This window comes from Elephantulus edwardii, unplaced genomic scaffold, assembly GCF_000299155.1.
Source record: "Elephantulus edwardii isolate Elephantulus edwardi_28Jun2011 unplaced genomic scaffold, EleEdw1.0 scaffold00230, whole genome shotgun sequence".
NCBI classification, from domain to species: domain Eukaryota; kingdom Metazoa; phylum Chordata; class Mammalia; order Macroscelidea; family Macroscelididae; genus Elephantulus; species Elephantulus edwardii.
In genome coordinates this window covers 3,505,847-3,523,549 of record NW_006399980.1, presented here as the reverse complement: position 1 = coordinate 3,523,549, position 17,703 = coordinate 3,505,847, and the positions used below count along the sequence as shown (strand labels likewise).

The 17,703-nt window shown below is 37.5% G+C and overlaps 1 pseudogene; it reads right to left on the bottom strand.

Annotated features, from left to right (window-relative positions):
* The window catches only part of LOC102855164, a 48,941-nt pseudogene extending 37,678 nt beyond the window's left edge, over positions 1 to 11,263 (bottom strand).
* Between the last annotated feature and the right edge of the window lie 6,440 nt (positions 11,264 to 17,703).

Genomic DNA, 17,703 nt, shown 5'->3' with positions numbered 1-17,703 from the left:
TTTAATTTTCATTTTATATAACTTTGCTTAACTAAGTTTATATACATTGTGTTTCACATTATACTTCATTCACATTGTATTTTATCCAATCAAATGATTTTTTGTTTTAAAGAAATACGAGTGAACCTGAGAACCTGACCGGGAGCAGAGCCACACTGGGAGCAGAGTCATCAGGGAGTGAGCCTCGGAGCAAGCTGTAGGGATTGTGCAAGACAGCTGGAATTTGAGTGAGGTACTTAGTGAGGATCACTGCTGTTTGCAGGACCAAGTGGAACCTCTTAAGCTCAAGCAGGAGGGAGTGAGACAGCTGGAGCTTGAGTGAGGGGACAGACCCAGTTTTTGAGGGGAAAACCAAGGTTCCTTGGTTTTCCATCCAGGTCCCCCCCCACACACACACACCCTGTGTGTATCTGTGTCCATGTCCACCCTGAGCAGGTCTTCACGTGTGTGCCTCAGTGTGCCTGCCTTGCATACATCTGTGTGTGTACCTTCTCAGCATGTGTGCCCACCTAGAGTGCATGTGCACATGCATCTGCCCTGAGGACATCTCCACACTCTCCCTTGTATTTCTTCACATCCAGTCAATTAGCTGCCTTTAGCCCTGAGTACCTTGGACTAACCTAGCTCCAACAGTTGTCTGACAGAAGATGCTGCTTTCACAGGCCTTTTCTCACCCAAACTGAAGGAAATTTTCCCTTGGTTCAGAAGTTCAGAAAGAAACAGAGTCAGGGTCTGCCCCACCCTCTTCTGAAGCAGTAATTTCAGATCAAGAACCTGCTATTGCCTCAGATGTGGAATAACTCTACCATAGCAATGTCACATAAGAAGCAGGCTACCTTACATCCTACACAAGCCCCAAAAAGATGTCACCTTCCAAAGCGACACAGTATCAATGGTTTTCCTGAAGTCTGAATGTCTGATGGAACTTTCTGACACAGAGTTTAACAGAACAATGGTTGAATATTTTCCATGAGTGAAATAAAAACTTACAGAATTACAGGACACTATAATCAAAAACCAGGAGAAACTTAAAAAAAAACACAATACAAACAATGAAGATAAAACAAATGAGGCATTAGCAGCTCTGCAAAAACCAGAAACCACAATCCAAAATTTGAGGTCTAATGTTTCTGGCTTTTCTAACTATGAAAGCAACCCAATTTTCCTTCACCTTTTCATCTCTGGAGTAGTATATCTTATGATAATCCGATTCAAAATGCCCCACGCCAGTCCATCTCATTTCACCAATGCCTAATATGTCATTATTTTTGTGTTCCATTTCCTCCTTAACAATATCTAATTTTCCTATATTCATGGTTCTCACATTCCATGTTCCAATCACTAGTGTCTGCTTAAAATTGTCACTACTGATCTGCTAGAACAAAAAGTAGAATAAAAAAGGAATGAAAAAGAAGAAAACCTAAGAATAACGTGGGACATCATCAAGAGAAATAACTTGTGCATCATCAGAATTACAGAACAGGAAGAAGCAAGTAAATGCACCAGAAGTTGTGGAAGAATTACAGAAGAAAACATCCCAGGTAAAATGAAGAATGTTATTCTTGTTACCCTAAACCCTGCTTTATCCTGTGCCAACCTCACTGTCTCTAACACTCCCACCTGATTACTTCAGTCACTGAATCAATTCACCTCATAGAGGGTCTTCCCCTCCTGCATTGTCCCTCCATCCTGCCAAGCATGATGTCTTTCTTCAAGTATTGGTCCCTCCTTGCAACATGTCCAAAGTATGCCAGACGAAACTTCAGAATCCTTGCCTCCAAGGAGCAGCCTGGTTTAACCATCTGTAGGACAAACCTGTTTGTTTTCTTAGCAGTTCTTAGTATATACAATACTCTTCTCCAGCACCACAGCTCAAAGGCATCAATTCTCCTTCTATCTTCCGTAGTGATTGCCTAGCTCTCTGATGCACATCAAGTGATTACAAAGACCATAGCCTGTATCAAGCTTAGCTTAGACTCCAGAGTGACACCATTCTTCATCAGTACATTGGAGAGGTCCCTAACAACATACTTTCCCATTGCAATACATCTTTTAATTTCCTGGTTGCTGGTGTCAAGAGTGTTGATTGTGGAGCCTAGGAAACTAAAGCTGGGAACAATCTCACTCTCTTCACCATTCATCTTGATACTGCCAATTGGCCCAGTGGTGGAAACTTTTATTGTCTTAACATTGAGCCTCAATTCATATTGAAGGCTACAGTCCTTGACCTTCTGCAGAAAACTCTTCAGGTCCTCTTCAGTTTCAGCAAGTAGGGTGGTGTCATCTGCATAAGACAGATTGTTGATGAATGTTCCACCAAACCTGATGCAGTATTTCCTTATACACCCCTGCCTCCTGGATAATCTGTTCTGCATATAGGTTGAAAGGTATGGAGATAGGACACATCCCTGGCATACACTCTTCCCAATTTTGAACCATGCAATGTTTCCTTGCTCTGTTCTCATGACTGCCTCCTGGTCCAAGTATAGGTTTCACATTAGCACGATCAATTGTTCTGGGATTCTCATTCTCAGAGTCAGCCACAGTTTGTTGTGATCCACACAATCAAATGCCTTTCCATAATTAATGAAGCACAGATAGACATTCCCCTGGTACTCCCTGCTTTCAGACAAGATCCATCTAACACCAGGTACAATATCATATTAGAGAATAAATATTTAAGAACCTGAGAGAATGCCATATAGAATAGACCCTAAAAAGAAAAACACTAAGGCATAAAGTAGTCAAGTTTGCCAGAAACAAAGATAAGGAGAGAATTCTGAAACCATTGAGAGAGAAACAAAGAGCGATCTATAAGGGAAAGCAAATTAGATAAAATGCCGATTTCTCAGCAGCAAACATGCAAGCAAGAAGACAGTGGAATGACATATATTGAGCACTCAAAAAATACAATTGTCAACAGAGAATATTATAAATACTTAGACATTCACAACCAACCTAAACTGACATGAACTGAAATTGAACGTCTGAACAGGCTCATTACAAAAAAAAAAAAAAAAAGAAAAGAAATTGAAAAGTTAATAAAACAACTTCTAGGCAAAAAAAGCCCTGGACCAGATGGTTTTACAAGTGAATTTTATCAAACATTCAGAGAAGAACTGTCACTAATTCTACATAAACTATTTCAGGAAATAGAAAAGGATGGAATTCTTCCAGACTCATTCTTTGAAGCACATAAATCCCTTCTACCAAAATCAGGTAAAGACACCACCAAAATAGAAAATTATAGGCCAATATCTCTCATGAACATAGGTGCAAAAATCCTGAATAAAATCCTGGCCAAGAGAATCCAACGATGTTGTTGTTATGTGCCGTCGAGTCGCCTGCTATACAACAGCCCTAAACTCCGCTCTGTCCTGTGCCAATCACACTGTCTCTGACACTCCCATCCCAATTATCCCAGTCACTGAATCAATCCACCTCATAGAGGGCCTTCCCCTCCTGTGCTGTCCCTTAGAATAAGAGCTGCATAGTAAAATGGACTGGGGGGGGGGAAGGGGATTGTATAACAATGAGAGAATTTTTTTTTAAAGAGAAAAGCTAACTGGGGGAAGGGTGAGCAGGGAAGAAAGTGTGCAACAATGAATGAATACAAATATCTAAGTTCTCTGTTGTTGTTGTTATGTGCCGTCGAGTCGCTTGTGACTCACAGCGACCCTATGTACAACAGCCCTAAACTCTGCTCTGTCCTGTGCCAATCGCACTGTCTCTGACACTCCCATCCCAATTATCCCAGTCACTGAATCAACCCACCTCATAGAGGGCCTTCCCCTCCTGTGCTGTCCCTCCACCCTCCAAAGCATGATGTCCTTCTCCAAGGACTGGTCTCTCTTCACAACATGTCCAAAGTATGTTAGACGGAGCCTCAGAATCCTTGCCTCCACGGAGCCACCCGGTTTAACCCTTTCCAGGACAAATCTGTTTGTTTTCCTAGCAGTCCACGGTATTCTCAATACTCTTCTCCAGCACCACAGCTCAAAGGGATCAATTCTCCTTCTATCCTCCTTGGTCATTGTCCACCTCTGTGATGCATAACAAGTGATTGCGAAGACCATGGCCTGTATCAGACACACCTTAGTCTCCAAAGAGATACCATTGCTCTTCAGTACTTTGGAGAGGTCCCTAACAGCAGACTTTCCCATGGCAATGCGCCTTCTCTATTATATTTAATTAAAATATCAATAAAAATAAAAGAAATTCGAGTGAACCCGAATCATGACACTATCTTTTGGTTTTATTATACTATTATAACAGCAACAACAAAGCATTATACTTATTATATTAATTGGAGGCAGGAGTGGCATCCACTTTCAAACAACATGCCTCTGGAAACTCTGTGAACTTTGATAAATGTTGATAATTTTAGAACAGTTAGTCCTTTTGTTGCTAAGGACACTATGAGTCATGCTGTACTTGAAGGCAAACAATACCAACATATTTACTATGATATGATATTTTTATTATTTCTTACAGGAAAGAAAAATTATTGGATTATATTCAACCTTGGGAACATATAGTGTTATGTTTATGTGAGCATCAGCTGTATCCCAAAAGAAAAAGCTTAAATACCACAATGTCAGATAACATGATGTTCAGAAGCACCATTAAGAGTCTGTCCTCCTGTGATATTGCTTTTCCTTTAAAGGTGAAAAGAAAAAGTAACTTGATTTTTCCAGAACACAATGTTGGACTGGAGGAGGATGTTATGTCTCCAAACACCATTTTTTAGAAATGAATTAATTTTAATTTTTTTTTAAAATCTCGAGTCTCAAATCTCAATAAATAATGTCACTGTCAACTTCTGCATATCTTTTTATTTAATGTATATTTCTTTATTTCTTGGTAAATATTTAGATAGATTATTTGCCATGCATATATAAATTATAGATTTGAAAATAAAAGAACAATTTGCCAGTGTTTATTTTTACATATTATAAATGCCAAAAAATACATATATAAAATGGAATGAAACTGTATTAAGATTATAATGTGCTTTTTTTCTCTGTGATTAACCTTCCTTGGCAAGCTGTGCTGTAGAGCACATTTGAGCACTTAGTGGAGCAGAGTGCATTTTAGTGAGTATTCAGTAAATATTGATAATAATGAAAATTATATTGGTGGTAGTGGTCATGGAGACAACTGAAGTAACTATGGTAGGTTGCAATTTGTGGTAAAAAAGGCAATTTCTGTTTCTGAGTTTCTGTTGTTGTTGTTTTCCAGACAACTGCCTGAAAAACATTAATTAACTGCAGAGCTTGCTGCAAAGTCTCTTGGTAGCACTCTTTAATCCAGCTGAACAGTGGAAATCAGTATTAGCAGAATGTCTAGAATAAATCATTAATTGTATGAATTATAGTGTTCCATAGCAATTATAAATCTCCAGCAGGACCTCTTGGGAGAGAATTCTTTTTGAAGGATTTTGAGGCAAGGTCAATGTGGTAATGAGGACTGTCTAGGGTCAGTGTTGATTCTTGTGTCAGGTTCAATAGCCGTTAAGTGACATGTCTGCCAAACCATGAAGATACTGGATTCCAATAGTACCTTGGTTTTTCAGTCAGGTATTCTCATGCCATTGAAAAACTGACACTAGGACGGTGAGTCAAGTGCAAAGAAAGAATTACTCCTCTCACAATATTGTTCAAGATCTAGATTAATTGCAAATCTTGTGTAGTTTGTTTTCATCTCATGCAATTATTTGTCAAAGAATAAGTGAACACTTACTTCTTAGCTTATGTGGGTAACTGAATCCTTAACCAGCCAAATAGATTCAGATGTTATACAAAAAACTATGAAAGTTTATGTAACATGTCTCAACATGGTATTTTTGCTGGACTCATTTTCTCACATACTTCAGGCATGTTGCTAGGAGGGGCTAGTCTTTGGACAGGGACATGATGCTTGGAAGGGTGGAGGGTCGGTGAGGGTGAGGGAGACCCTCCACCTGGTGGATTGACACAGTGATTGCCACAATGGGCTCTACTGTGCCAGGAAGTGTGAGGATGGTGCAGGATAGGAGGAGGTTCAGATCCGCTGTTCATAGGGTCACTGTGAGTCATACTGGACTTGATGCCACTTAGCAACAAAAAACCATTTTTCTTTATGTTCTATTTTTTTACATAAGGGGCTACTTTAAATGATATATAAAATGGAAACAGCTCACTTAATATATATCTTTCCTCTTAAATCTCAGATGAGAAGATCCCACCCTCCTCAAATTTAGGCCTTTGGAATATTTCTTTCAATTTCAAACCTGAATTCAAACGTGAAGATATTATCAACATTGTAACTCTTCCTGCAGGGCCGGCAAACCTTGTGAAAGTGACAGGTGGAGGTCAACACAAAAAACCAAGGAATCAATTAAGCATTTCTTGGTTGGGAATATTGTTGATGCCATTGAATCAACTCTGACTTGTAATGACCGGGTACAAAAGGGTAAAAACCCCAATCCTTGTGCCATCTTTGCAATCTTCACTATACAGGAGCTCGCTGTTTTAGTCACTGTATTAATCTATCTCACTGAGAGTCTTGCTCACTTTTGCTGACCCTGTGCTTGTCCCAGCATAGTATCTTTCCCCAAGAATAGTGCCTCTTTACAACATTCCCAAAATATCTAAGAAAGTTTCACCATCTTTGCCTCTAAGGATCACGCTGGCTGTACTTTCCTCAACACAGACTTGTTTGTTCTTTTGAAGTCCCTGCTATATTTAATATACTGTATCAATTCCACAGTTCAGAGGCATCAATGCTGCTTTAATTTTCCTTATTCATTTTACAACTTTAATATTCATATAAAGCAGTTGAAGATATCATGCTTAAGTCAGACACTTGTTAATCTTTAAAGTGATATACATATACTTTTTTTTTTAACTTTAAAAAGGCCCTTGACAGCATATTTGCTCAATGGTGGGGAATGGAAGGAAAGAATCAGGCTGAAGTCTTTTTTTGACAAGGAGTCAGCTCACTCTATAAGAAGATAAAGTAAATTGGTTCTGACTTCTGCTGAAAGGGAGAAATGAGATACAAATTATAACATATTGTTCTTATGTTGTTAGGTGCCACTGAGTTAATGACAACTGACGGCATCTCTATGAACAATGGACCTGAACCCTATCCCACTCTGTGCTATCCTCATCATCTCTGCCATACTTGAGCTCACTGTCACTGTGTCTTGTTGAGGGTCCTCCTTCACTGTTTGGTCACTTTTCCAGGGAATGTATTCTTTACTAAGAAATGGCCCCTCTTAACATTTCTAACATGTGAGATGAAGTTTCACCAACTTTCCTTCTAAGGAGCACTCTGATTGCACTTTCTCCTTTTCTTCTCTATTTATTCCTTTGGCACTTCATGGAATATTTAGTACTCTTCTCCAACATCACAACTCAGAGGACTCAATTCTCTTTCTGTCATCTTTACTCACTGTCCAACTCTTAGATGCATAGCAAGCAACTGAAAAGGTCATAGTTTGGATCAAGTGCATCTTAGTCTTTCAATTAAAGAGATCTCTGGCTGAAGATTTTCTGAATTGAACTTATCATTTGATTTCCTGACTGCTGATGTCAAGGTTGTTGATTTGGGATCCAAGTGATATGAAATTTTTAACAATTTCTGTCTTTTCTCCATCTAGCATGACGTTGCCTATGGACCAGCAGTGTGGATTTTTGTTTTCTTGATGTTGAAAATTAATCCATATTGAAGGCTGTAATCTCTGATCTTCTGCAGCAAGCACATCAAGTTGTCCTCTCTTTCAGGGAGCAAAACAGTGTCATCTGCATAATGCAAGTTGTTGATGAGTCTTCCACAAATCCTGGTAGCAATGATTCTTCTTCAGAGTCCTGTTTCTTGAACAATTTTCTCATCACACAAATTGACTAGGGATAGGGAATAGTCCTGAAACACACTTTTCTTGATTTTAAACCATGTAGTATTCCTTTCTCAATCTAGCTATAGGTTTCACATGATCACAATTGTGTGTGTGTGTGTGAGAGAGAGAGAGAGAGAGGGAGGGATGAGAACAGTGTACATTTAAGTAAGTTTTACAACTCAGAATTCTGGATGAGACATCTAATTTAATTAAATACAACAGTAGTTTAGAGAAAGGAGCATTCATTATCTCTGTAAAGATTATATCACTTTTAAAAATAATTTTGAAATCCTTTTTATTTAAAAAGTTATGATGATGCAATCTATTTATATGTACTGCTGTTGTTGTTTTGTACCATCAAGTCAGAATTGACCCATAGCTGACCCTCTGGTGGGTTTCCAGGGGCCTTTAATCACATGGGAGATTTTCCATCTTTCTCCCATGGAGCACCTGGTGTTTTCAAACCATGTGACTAAGTACACATATTCCTTTTCTAGTTAAATTAAATATCTTTCCCATCACTCCTCTGTCAGTTTGCCGTATGTTGCTGTGATGTTGGAATCTATGCCACTAGTATTTCAAATACCAGCAAGGTCACTCATTGTGGATGAATTTCAGCAGAGCTCCCTACTAAGACATACTAAGAAGCAGAACTGACCATGCACTTTTGAAAAAGCAAGCTCTGAAAACTCTGAATAATGGAAGAACACTGTTGGATATAGAACCTATGATATGGTTCTTCCATCCACAGCCTCCAAATTCATGATGAATATTTCTTGTATTAAGGAGATAGGATTAGAGTAGGTAATTGTGCAACAATGAATGAATATTTTTAGCATTTTAAAATTAATTTTAATGAAAGTTTACAGAGACTTTGAATTTCCATTCAATCATTGTTGCACTTTCTCCCTCCTCACCTCTCCCTTCCAATTCGCTCTTCTTTTTGAATAGTGAAAGAAAAATTATTTCATTATTATACAATCCCTCCCCCCAAGTCCACTCTACTATGCAGCTTTTGTTCTGGACTCCTGTCATGACAATACTACTTAATCATATATCCCTTTTAAACAGTTCTCTCCCTCATGTATTTCAATGCAGTAGACATTTATATCCTCTTTTCTCAGTCTCCCCCCAACCCTGATGTCAATCTCACTTTACAACAGTGGCATTATGCAACATTTGCCCCTCTGTGATTGAGATATTTCACTCAGCATAATGTCCTCCAGGGTAACCCATTTTGTATAATATTTTATGAGTTCCTTGTTTTTCAATGCAGCGTAGTATCCCATTGTGTGAATATACCACAGCTTCTCTGTCCATTCATTTGTTGATGGGAACTTGGGTTGTTTCCAAATCTTTGCTATTTTGAACAAAGCCACAATAAACATGGATGTGCACATCTCTGCATAACTGAGATTGTTGACTATTCTCCTTCAATCTTGCTGTCTCATTGTTATTCATAGAGTCTGGCTTTGTGAATTATTTGCTCAGCATACAGATTGAAAAGATATAAGAAAGGATACAACCTTGATGCACACCTTTCTGATTTTAACCATGCAGTGTTGTCTTGTTTCATTTGGACAACAACTTCTTGGTCTAGGTATAGATTTCATATTAGGACAATTAAGTGTTCTGTGATCCCATTCTTCTCAATGTTTGCCACAATTTGTTATGATCCACATAGTCAAATGCCTTTGCAGAGTCAATAAAATACTAAATAGACATTCTTCTGGTATTCTCTACTTTCACAAGGTAGTTCTCTTTCAATGTACAATACTAGCTGGTTTTGAATTATATTCAACAATATTTTGCTTGCATGAGATAGTAATGATATTTTTTATAATTTCTACAGTATGTTGAGCCGTCTTTCTTGGGAATGAGGACAAGCATGGATTTCTTCCAGTCAGTCAACCAGGTAGTTGTTCTCCAAATTTCCTGGCATAAACTGGTGAGCACTTCCAGGACGGCATTTGTTTGTCAACTGGTGTTCCGCTGATTCCTGGGACTTTATTTTTTGCCACTGCTTTCTTGCAGCTTAAACTTCATCTTTCATCACCATTGGCTCTTGTTCATGTAATACTTCCTAAATTTTTTCAGTGTTAATGAATTCTTCTTGGTACAGTGAATCTGTGTATTCCTTCCATCGTCTTTCGGTGCTTCCTGGATCATTCAAAATTATCCTTACAACATCTCTAGGTATTGCAACTTGAGGCTTGAATTTGCTTTTTTAATCTTTCAGCTTAGGAGATACTAAGTGAGGTCTCCCCTTTTTATTCTTGACTCCAGCTATTTTCATATTTCATTATTATAATTTGCTTTATCTTCTCAAGCTGCCCTTTGGAATCTTCTGTTCAGTTCTTTTACTTTGATATCTCTTCCTTTTGTTTTGGCTTCTTAATTTTCTAATGCAATTTTCATCTGACATTTGTTTTGATTTTTTCTTTCTCTTCCTTTGTAGGCACACCATTTTTTTAGGCTATATATGATGAAAGCATATAATCAGGTCTTTTCCTCATGGAGATGCTGGGTGTCTATAAACTGCTAATATTTTTTATAAGCAATCAAGTGGAAACTCTTGTTCCACCAGATCTTCATAAGCACATGAAGAACCTGAAGCTCAAGGATACTGTGCAAATTGTCCAAGGTTTTTCACTTACCCTAAGCAGTTTTCTGAATGCCCAAGTATACAATGCTGATCCTCTGTTGATTCCAGGTGAAGGAAAAAATCTCAGAGGTTCCATGAATTAGAGTCTATGCCTAAGATTACACAGTAAGTGGCACAGTTCAAATATAGATCAAATATTTCTAAACATAATATAATGTTATTCAACTTTTCTTGTTCCTACAAACTTGAAGGGTCTGTTCTATCAAAGGGATAACAGTGATGGTGTGTGGTGTACTTAACATTTAAATAGGTCTCTAAGTGAGTCTGAAATATGTCATCTATTTTAGCCCATATTTTCTAGAAAACAGAAAGTTAAGCACTACTTATGTGTTAATATTTTCTTGTTATGTGAAATTTAATGATATTAAGAGTGTGGGAAAATTCTATATGAAGCATGGGAAGAGGAAAAGTGTAAATAATACAGTGCATTACTAATTTGGCCACAGTTTCTTGAGAAAACACATCCAAATTCTCAGTTACATGATATGCCTCCAGACAGGCCATAAAGGACCACAGTGCCTCTGAGAAAGAGAAAGGGAAGAATTTAGTTGACAGAAGCCTTCCATTTCCTGTCTTTGTTCAATACTTCCCCAGTAGAGAATTAACTCTCTTACGCTTCTGGGTCCTGCTAGAGAAGCTAGTGCAACGGTAGATCCAGATGGGTTAGGTTTGGGCATCCACCTGAGATGCTGTTTCTCCTGCCGAAGATTCTCCATCCTCCTTCCACAGAGAAGCTGGTGGATTCAAACTGCATGCACTGGGGATTGCAGCTCAGCTTCTTACCATTCGGCCACCAGACTGTCCCCTCAGTTTGGTTCCTAATTGTTTTTATGAAGAGTGTAGCAATTAAATTATGAGCTCTGGAAAAATCCCACCTTTATTAATGAGCCCATGTGAAATAAGGTAAGCCTTTAACCTATTAGCTCCTCAATTTCTTCATTTGTTTGTTTTGTTTTGTTCCCCCCCCAATTTCTTCATTTGTAAAATGGAAAAAAATAACTTATTTTGTAGGGTTTTCCCAGGATTAATACATTAATACGAATGAAGTATTCAGAGTCCGACAATTACTGTATGTTTTGTAAGTTTTTGCTAGTATTTTTTCTTTTTCTTCTTGGCACAGTGAAAAAATGCACACACACACACACACACACACACACACACACACACGTTGTTGTGCCATCGAGTCAGAATCAACCCATAGTCGACCCTCCAGTGGGTTTTCAGAGGCTGTAAATTGCACTTGAGGAGATTTCTTATCCTTTTCTCTAATGAAACAGCTGCTTTGGGGTCAGTGACGGAGAGGAAGACCCTCAGCCAGCTGGACTGACATGGTGACTGCTGCAATGGGCTCTTGTGTGTTAGTAAGTGTGAGGATGGCATGGAATAGAAGAGGGTTCAGATCTTTTGTTCATAGGGTCACTGTGAGTTGTACTTAACAGCACCTAACAGCAACACATAGATATGAGGGAGAAGGATGAGCAATCTCCTACTGTGTGGTTAACTGCCTCTGAAAACCTGCTGGAGGGTCAGCTATGGGTCAGTTCTCTCTCGATGGTAAACAATAGCATATATCTATATCTGTATCTCTCTCTCTCTCTCTCTCTCTCTCTCTCTCTCTCTCTCTATATATATAGTTGCTTTTCAAGAAATTATCTTCTGGTAGGTGGATATATACTTGATGGTGGGAGAGAAAAGTAAATCCCATTGATACAAAAATTACTGAAGCATTCCTATATAGAGTAATAAAAGAGAATATAATACTTCATTTGGCAATGAAATGTGAAGGCATATTAATCTGCTTAAAAGTGCTGATGAATCTGCATTGTCAGATTGGACATATAAATGATTTATTCTGATAAGCTTGAACACAAATGCATTAAAGATTTGAATACTTAATGATTTACATACTTGAATAAAGGAAGACTGAGCAGTCCAGGAACGTTTCTTTGTTTTCTTTCCAATTTTCATCACTATTTATTGTTTCTCTTCTTAAGTAGTGGAAAAAGATCAATAGTTTTGGGTTTTTTTTAAGAGAACGTACTTGGTATATTGCAAAGTTTGGTTTAGTATATTGTACATTGTGAAGTTGCTCATGATGAGTTAAAACACAAAATGGTAAAATTTCCTCTTACTATATGCTTTTAAAACAAAATTAGAATTTTATTTTGTGACTTTACTTAAAGGGAAAAATTCAAGAATAAGTTCAGCTTGTTGCTGTAGATGGTAAAGAGGATCAGTCAGAAAAAGATATGGAAAGACCTCTCACAGAGAAGACATTTAGATGGCCAACAGATACAAGACAAAGTGCTCAAAATCACTGGCAATGAGAGAGATGCAAATCAAAATCACAATGAGATGCCATATCACCCCATTAGCAGTGGCAAAGTTTAATAGGACAGCAAACCATAAATATTGGAGAGGATGTGGAGACGTTGGAACTCTTATACACTGATGGTGGGATTGTAAAATGGTACAGTCACTCTGGAAAGCAGTTTGGCACTTCCTAAAAAGGTTGAACATAGAGATGCCATATGATTCAGCTATCTCACTGCTAGGAACATACTCTAAGGAAACAGAACTGAGACACAAAAGATTTGTACACCAATGGTCACAGCAGCATCATTCACAATAACAAGAAAGGGAAACAGCACAAAAGTCCATCAACAAATTCCTGGATTAAGAAACCTGTGGTACATTCACATGGTGGGATACTGTGCAGCACTCAGGAGCAATGATTTGGGGAAATACTATATAACATGGTAAAGGCAAGAGAGCATTATGCTGAGTGAACTAGTCCAAGCACATAAGAACAAATACTGTATAAGACCATTATTGTAAAAACAGAAGGATAATAAGTAAGAAGTCCAAAGAGGGAAAGATGGACAAGGGGGTGGGGAGATGTTATAGGGTCACAAAACTTGATGAGTGAAGGGAGGGGACAAAAAAATGGATAGAAAATGAAGACAGAAAAAGTAAATTGAATCTATTAATGTAGTAGTTTAATCTGAATTAAGGCAGTCATGGTAGAAATAGAAAGTAGAAGATGGATGTTAAAAGTATTGAAGATTTGACAACCAAGTCATTTGGGAAAATAAGGCAGGAGAAATCAAGGATGATTCCCAGGTTTCTCTTTTGGGCCGTGTTAGGGAATGGTTTACTTTATAAATCACAAAGAAGCAGCAGCAACAGCAACAACAAAAGAAGGTCAGTCAGTTCACTCTCATGAGTTATCTCATTCAAATATCCTCTCAAAAATGTGCAATTACCTACACACAAAAAAAATTGTTTTCTTTTTAGGAGGCTCTGTTCAAATAAAATTTTGAGTTTCAAAAAAAAAAGTAAAAAGCAAATCCATTTCATATAGTGGTTTAACAGGCACTTAAATAATTTTTTGATACTTAAATTAGCTTAAGGTATTTGAACTAGTGCAATAGATTGCTTACGTAAATGGTTACAATTCTTCTTCCCTGTATCCAAGTTCCTTGGCCAAGTGCCTCTATAGCTCCCTCTATCAGGAAATGGAATCTGTTGAATAAAATATTTGATCAGTAATATGCGGTGGAAGTGAGGTTTTGTTAGTTGCTAGCCCTCAATATTCTGTACATGTAGGACTTCATTCACTTGACTATAAGGTGGTCGTCTATGGATAGTCAGTTCTCTTCTCCAGCACTACAATTCAAAGGCATTAACTCTTGTTTAGTCATCCTTAATGACGCATGGAGTAAGATAGAAGTTGTCAGTAATTTAATTTGTCTCCACAATAAATAACTATAGTAGCAGTAGTCAAGAAATCAAAAGACATATTGTGTTAGAGAAATACTTTGTCAAGCATTTCTTTAAAAGATTAAAGAGCAAGGACAATGGTTTAAAGACTAAGGTTGTTTAATCAAAACCATGATACTTTCCATAGCTGTATATGGATATGAAAGTTGGACATTGAATAAGGAAGATCAACCAAAGAAGAGCTGATGCCTATGAATTGTGGTGTTGGCAAAGAGCACTGACTATATCATGGACTCCAGAAGGAACAAACAAATCTGTTTTAGAGGAAGCACAGCCAGGGTGTTACTGAGAGGCAAAGGTGGTGGAACTTTGTCTCACATTCTTTGGAGTTGTTGTCAGGAGGTGTCAGTCCTTGGAATAAGACATCATACTGGGAAAATCAAAGGGTCAGTAAAAGAAAGGCAGGCTCTCACTGAGCTGAACTGACCCAGGGACTGCAACAATGAACTTGAGCATGATGAGTGAGGATGGCACAGGATAAGGCCAGATTCAGATCTGTTGTTTACAAGGTCACTATCAGTCATAGTTGACTCAACAACACCTAAAACAACAACACTGTCACATTTTTAGGTTGAAGGTTTAAGGGGGAAAATTAATAACTGCAGGCTTAATATTAAAAAGAAAATTAAAAAATTAAGAGCAACAACTTTATTTCTGTTTCTGAACATGCTCAAAAAGCTTTTTTTTTTTAGGCAACACACAGATTCTGTTTGGGAGGTTGCTCTAATGAAATTGCATAAGCACCGTTGATATAAGTGTTAAGTGCAGTAAAAGCAAAGCAAACAGGACTTTACCTTAATCCAGTTACTGTTATTGAAGTGGGTGGGAGATGTGGTAACTTAGCAGGCAATATCACTTCCAGGAATACTCTATTCTGATGATTGGTTGGTGCTGTTGAGATACTTTCAATTCACTAGAATCTATGTGTCAGAGTAGAACTAACCATTACGGTTTTCTTGGCTGTAATGTTTATGAAAGGAGATCACCAAGTCTTTATTTTGCGGAGCTGCTGGATGAATGGGTTTAAACTATCAACTTATAGTTAGCAATTCAGCACTTAACTATTGTGCCATAGATCTCTTTGTTTTTACTAACCAAGTCAAACTCGCTGCTGTCAAGTTGATTCAGATTCATGACGATCCTCCATCAGCTTTCTGAGATTGTAAATCTTTACAGGAGATTTTCCATATTTCTCTTGTAGAGTGACTAGTGAATGGATTCAAACCATATATCCTTTTACTAGCAGTCTGGTAAATTATACACTATTCCATGAAGCCTCTTTTTATTCTGACAAAAGCTTGTAAACAAAACAATACAAAACAAAACAAAATTAAAAAAAAAAACAATACAAAACAAAACAACTTCTTCCTTTGCTGATCTACGTTGAAAGTGAGAAATATAGTACACTAATCATGAGAACAATCTGTTAGCTAACAGAACTGAGAAAAAAATTTTTTGTGCCATATAATGTCAAACTTTAAAATGTGATGACATTTAATATTTGAGATATAATATTTTTGGTAAAATTTGGAGCACTGACTCAATTTTCCCCCCTGAACTATCATGCTTATTTGTATTCTGTAACCAAATATTATAAACAGAGGAAAACCAAAAGGCATGATAGCAACATGGAGAGAATATGGGCTTCAGATTAACACAAATTTGGATTTTAATTCCTCTCCATAGTTTAATAGCCATAGGAAGGTTTAAAAACAATGATTAATTAAGTAAATCTCTTTCCCTCTTGTGTACATATATCTGTAGTTCATATTTAAACTGGATTAGGCAACTTCATGATGGGTGGAGAAAAGACAGAAGTCGAAATGAGTTCATTTAACTTGCATCCATAATCAACACTTAGGGTAACAGCAGTAAAGAAATGAAAAGATGTGTTGCATGGGGAAAATATACCGTCAAAGAATGTCTCCGAAATGCTAAAAGATCAAGGATCTCAGTTAAAATACAAAGGTGTGCCTCATCCACCTATGATATTTTCAATTGTTTCCTAAATATCTGAAAGTTGGTCAGTGATTAAGGATAATAGAAGAATTGTTGCCTATGAATTTTGTGGTGTTTGAGCAGAATACTGAATATCCTATGAACTGCCAAAAGAACAAACAAGTCTATCTTGGAGGAAGTGCAGCCAGGGTTCGCTTTATAGGCAAGGACGGTGAATCTTCATCTTACATACATTGAAGGTGGAGCATTGGAGAAAGAGAGAAAGACCTTCAACAAGATGCATTGACACAAAGACTGTAAAAATGGGCTTAGACATATTGGAGATTCTTAGGATGACATAAAATGGAGCAGGATTCAGATCTGTTGTTCAGAGTATCACAATGTGGCATAGTCAACCTAACAATAATACCAGTAACAACAAACTGCATGACCACTGCAATGCTTCATGTAGTAAGTGGAAAAATAGTTCAATTGTTCTTTGAAAAGTAAAGATAAATAAAAATTTCTGATATTTATGTCACAAAATTACTTTTCATTTCATTACAATATTTAAAACTTTATTCTGCTTTTGATAGACATGTGTTTTAAATTTATTTTACTCTTACACATAACGCTGCTATGAATATGCCTATGTTTGTTTCCTGAAACAAATTTTAACATTTTTCTAATGTGGAATTGAGCAGGGAAAATTGGTACAAGTAATGAAGTTGTTATATGCCGTCAAGTCACCTGGGACTCCTATCAACCCTATGGACAACAGTTCTGAACCCTGCCCTATCCCAAGCCAGTCTCACTGACTCCAACATATCTAATACCATTGCCCCAGTCATCATGTCAATCCATCTCATACACAGTCCTCTTCTCCTGTTCTGTCCCTTCACCCTTCCAAGCATGATGTTCTTGAAGGACTGGTCTCTTGTGGTCATGTGCCCAAAGTATGTGAGCCTGAGTTTAAAAATCCTAAACTCCAAGGAGAAACTTGGTTTCATCCTTTCCAAGACAGACATACTTGTTCTCCTGGGAGTCCATGGTATGTTCAAGACTCTTCTCCAGCACCACAACTCAAAGGTATCAGTTCTTTTTCCGTCATCCTTAGTCATTGTCCAGCTCTCCGATGCATAGCATGTATCATTTTTGGTGATGATTCTAGATGGTAAAGAGTATAACCAAGTTCTACAGGGCCTTCTTGTCTTTCTGCAACCTTTATGGAAACAGATTATCACGCTTTAAAAAAAATTTAAATTGTTTTCCATACAAATTCACATACATTGTGTTTTACATATTCCTTCATTCACATAGTGTTTTATATGATCTTTCCCATATATTATGTGTTGGTTTTTTTAAAATTTAATTTCTTTTTCATTTCAATGAACATCTACAGAGATTTTGGAATTCCATTCATTCATTGTTGCAC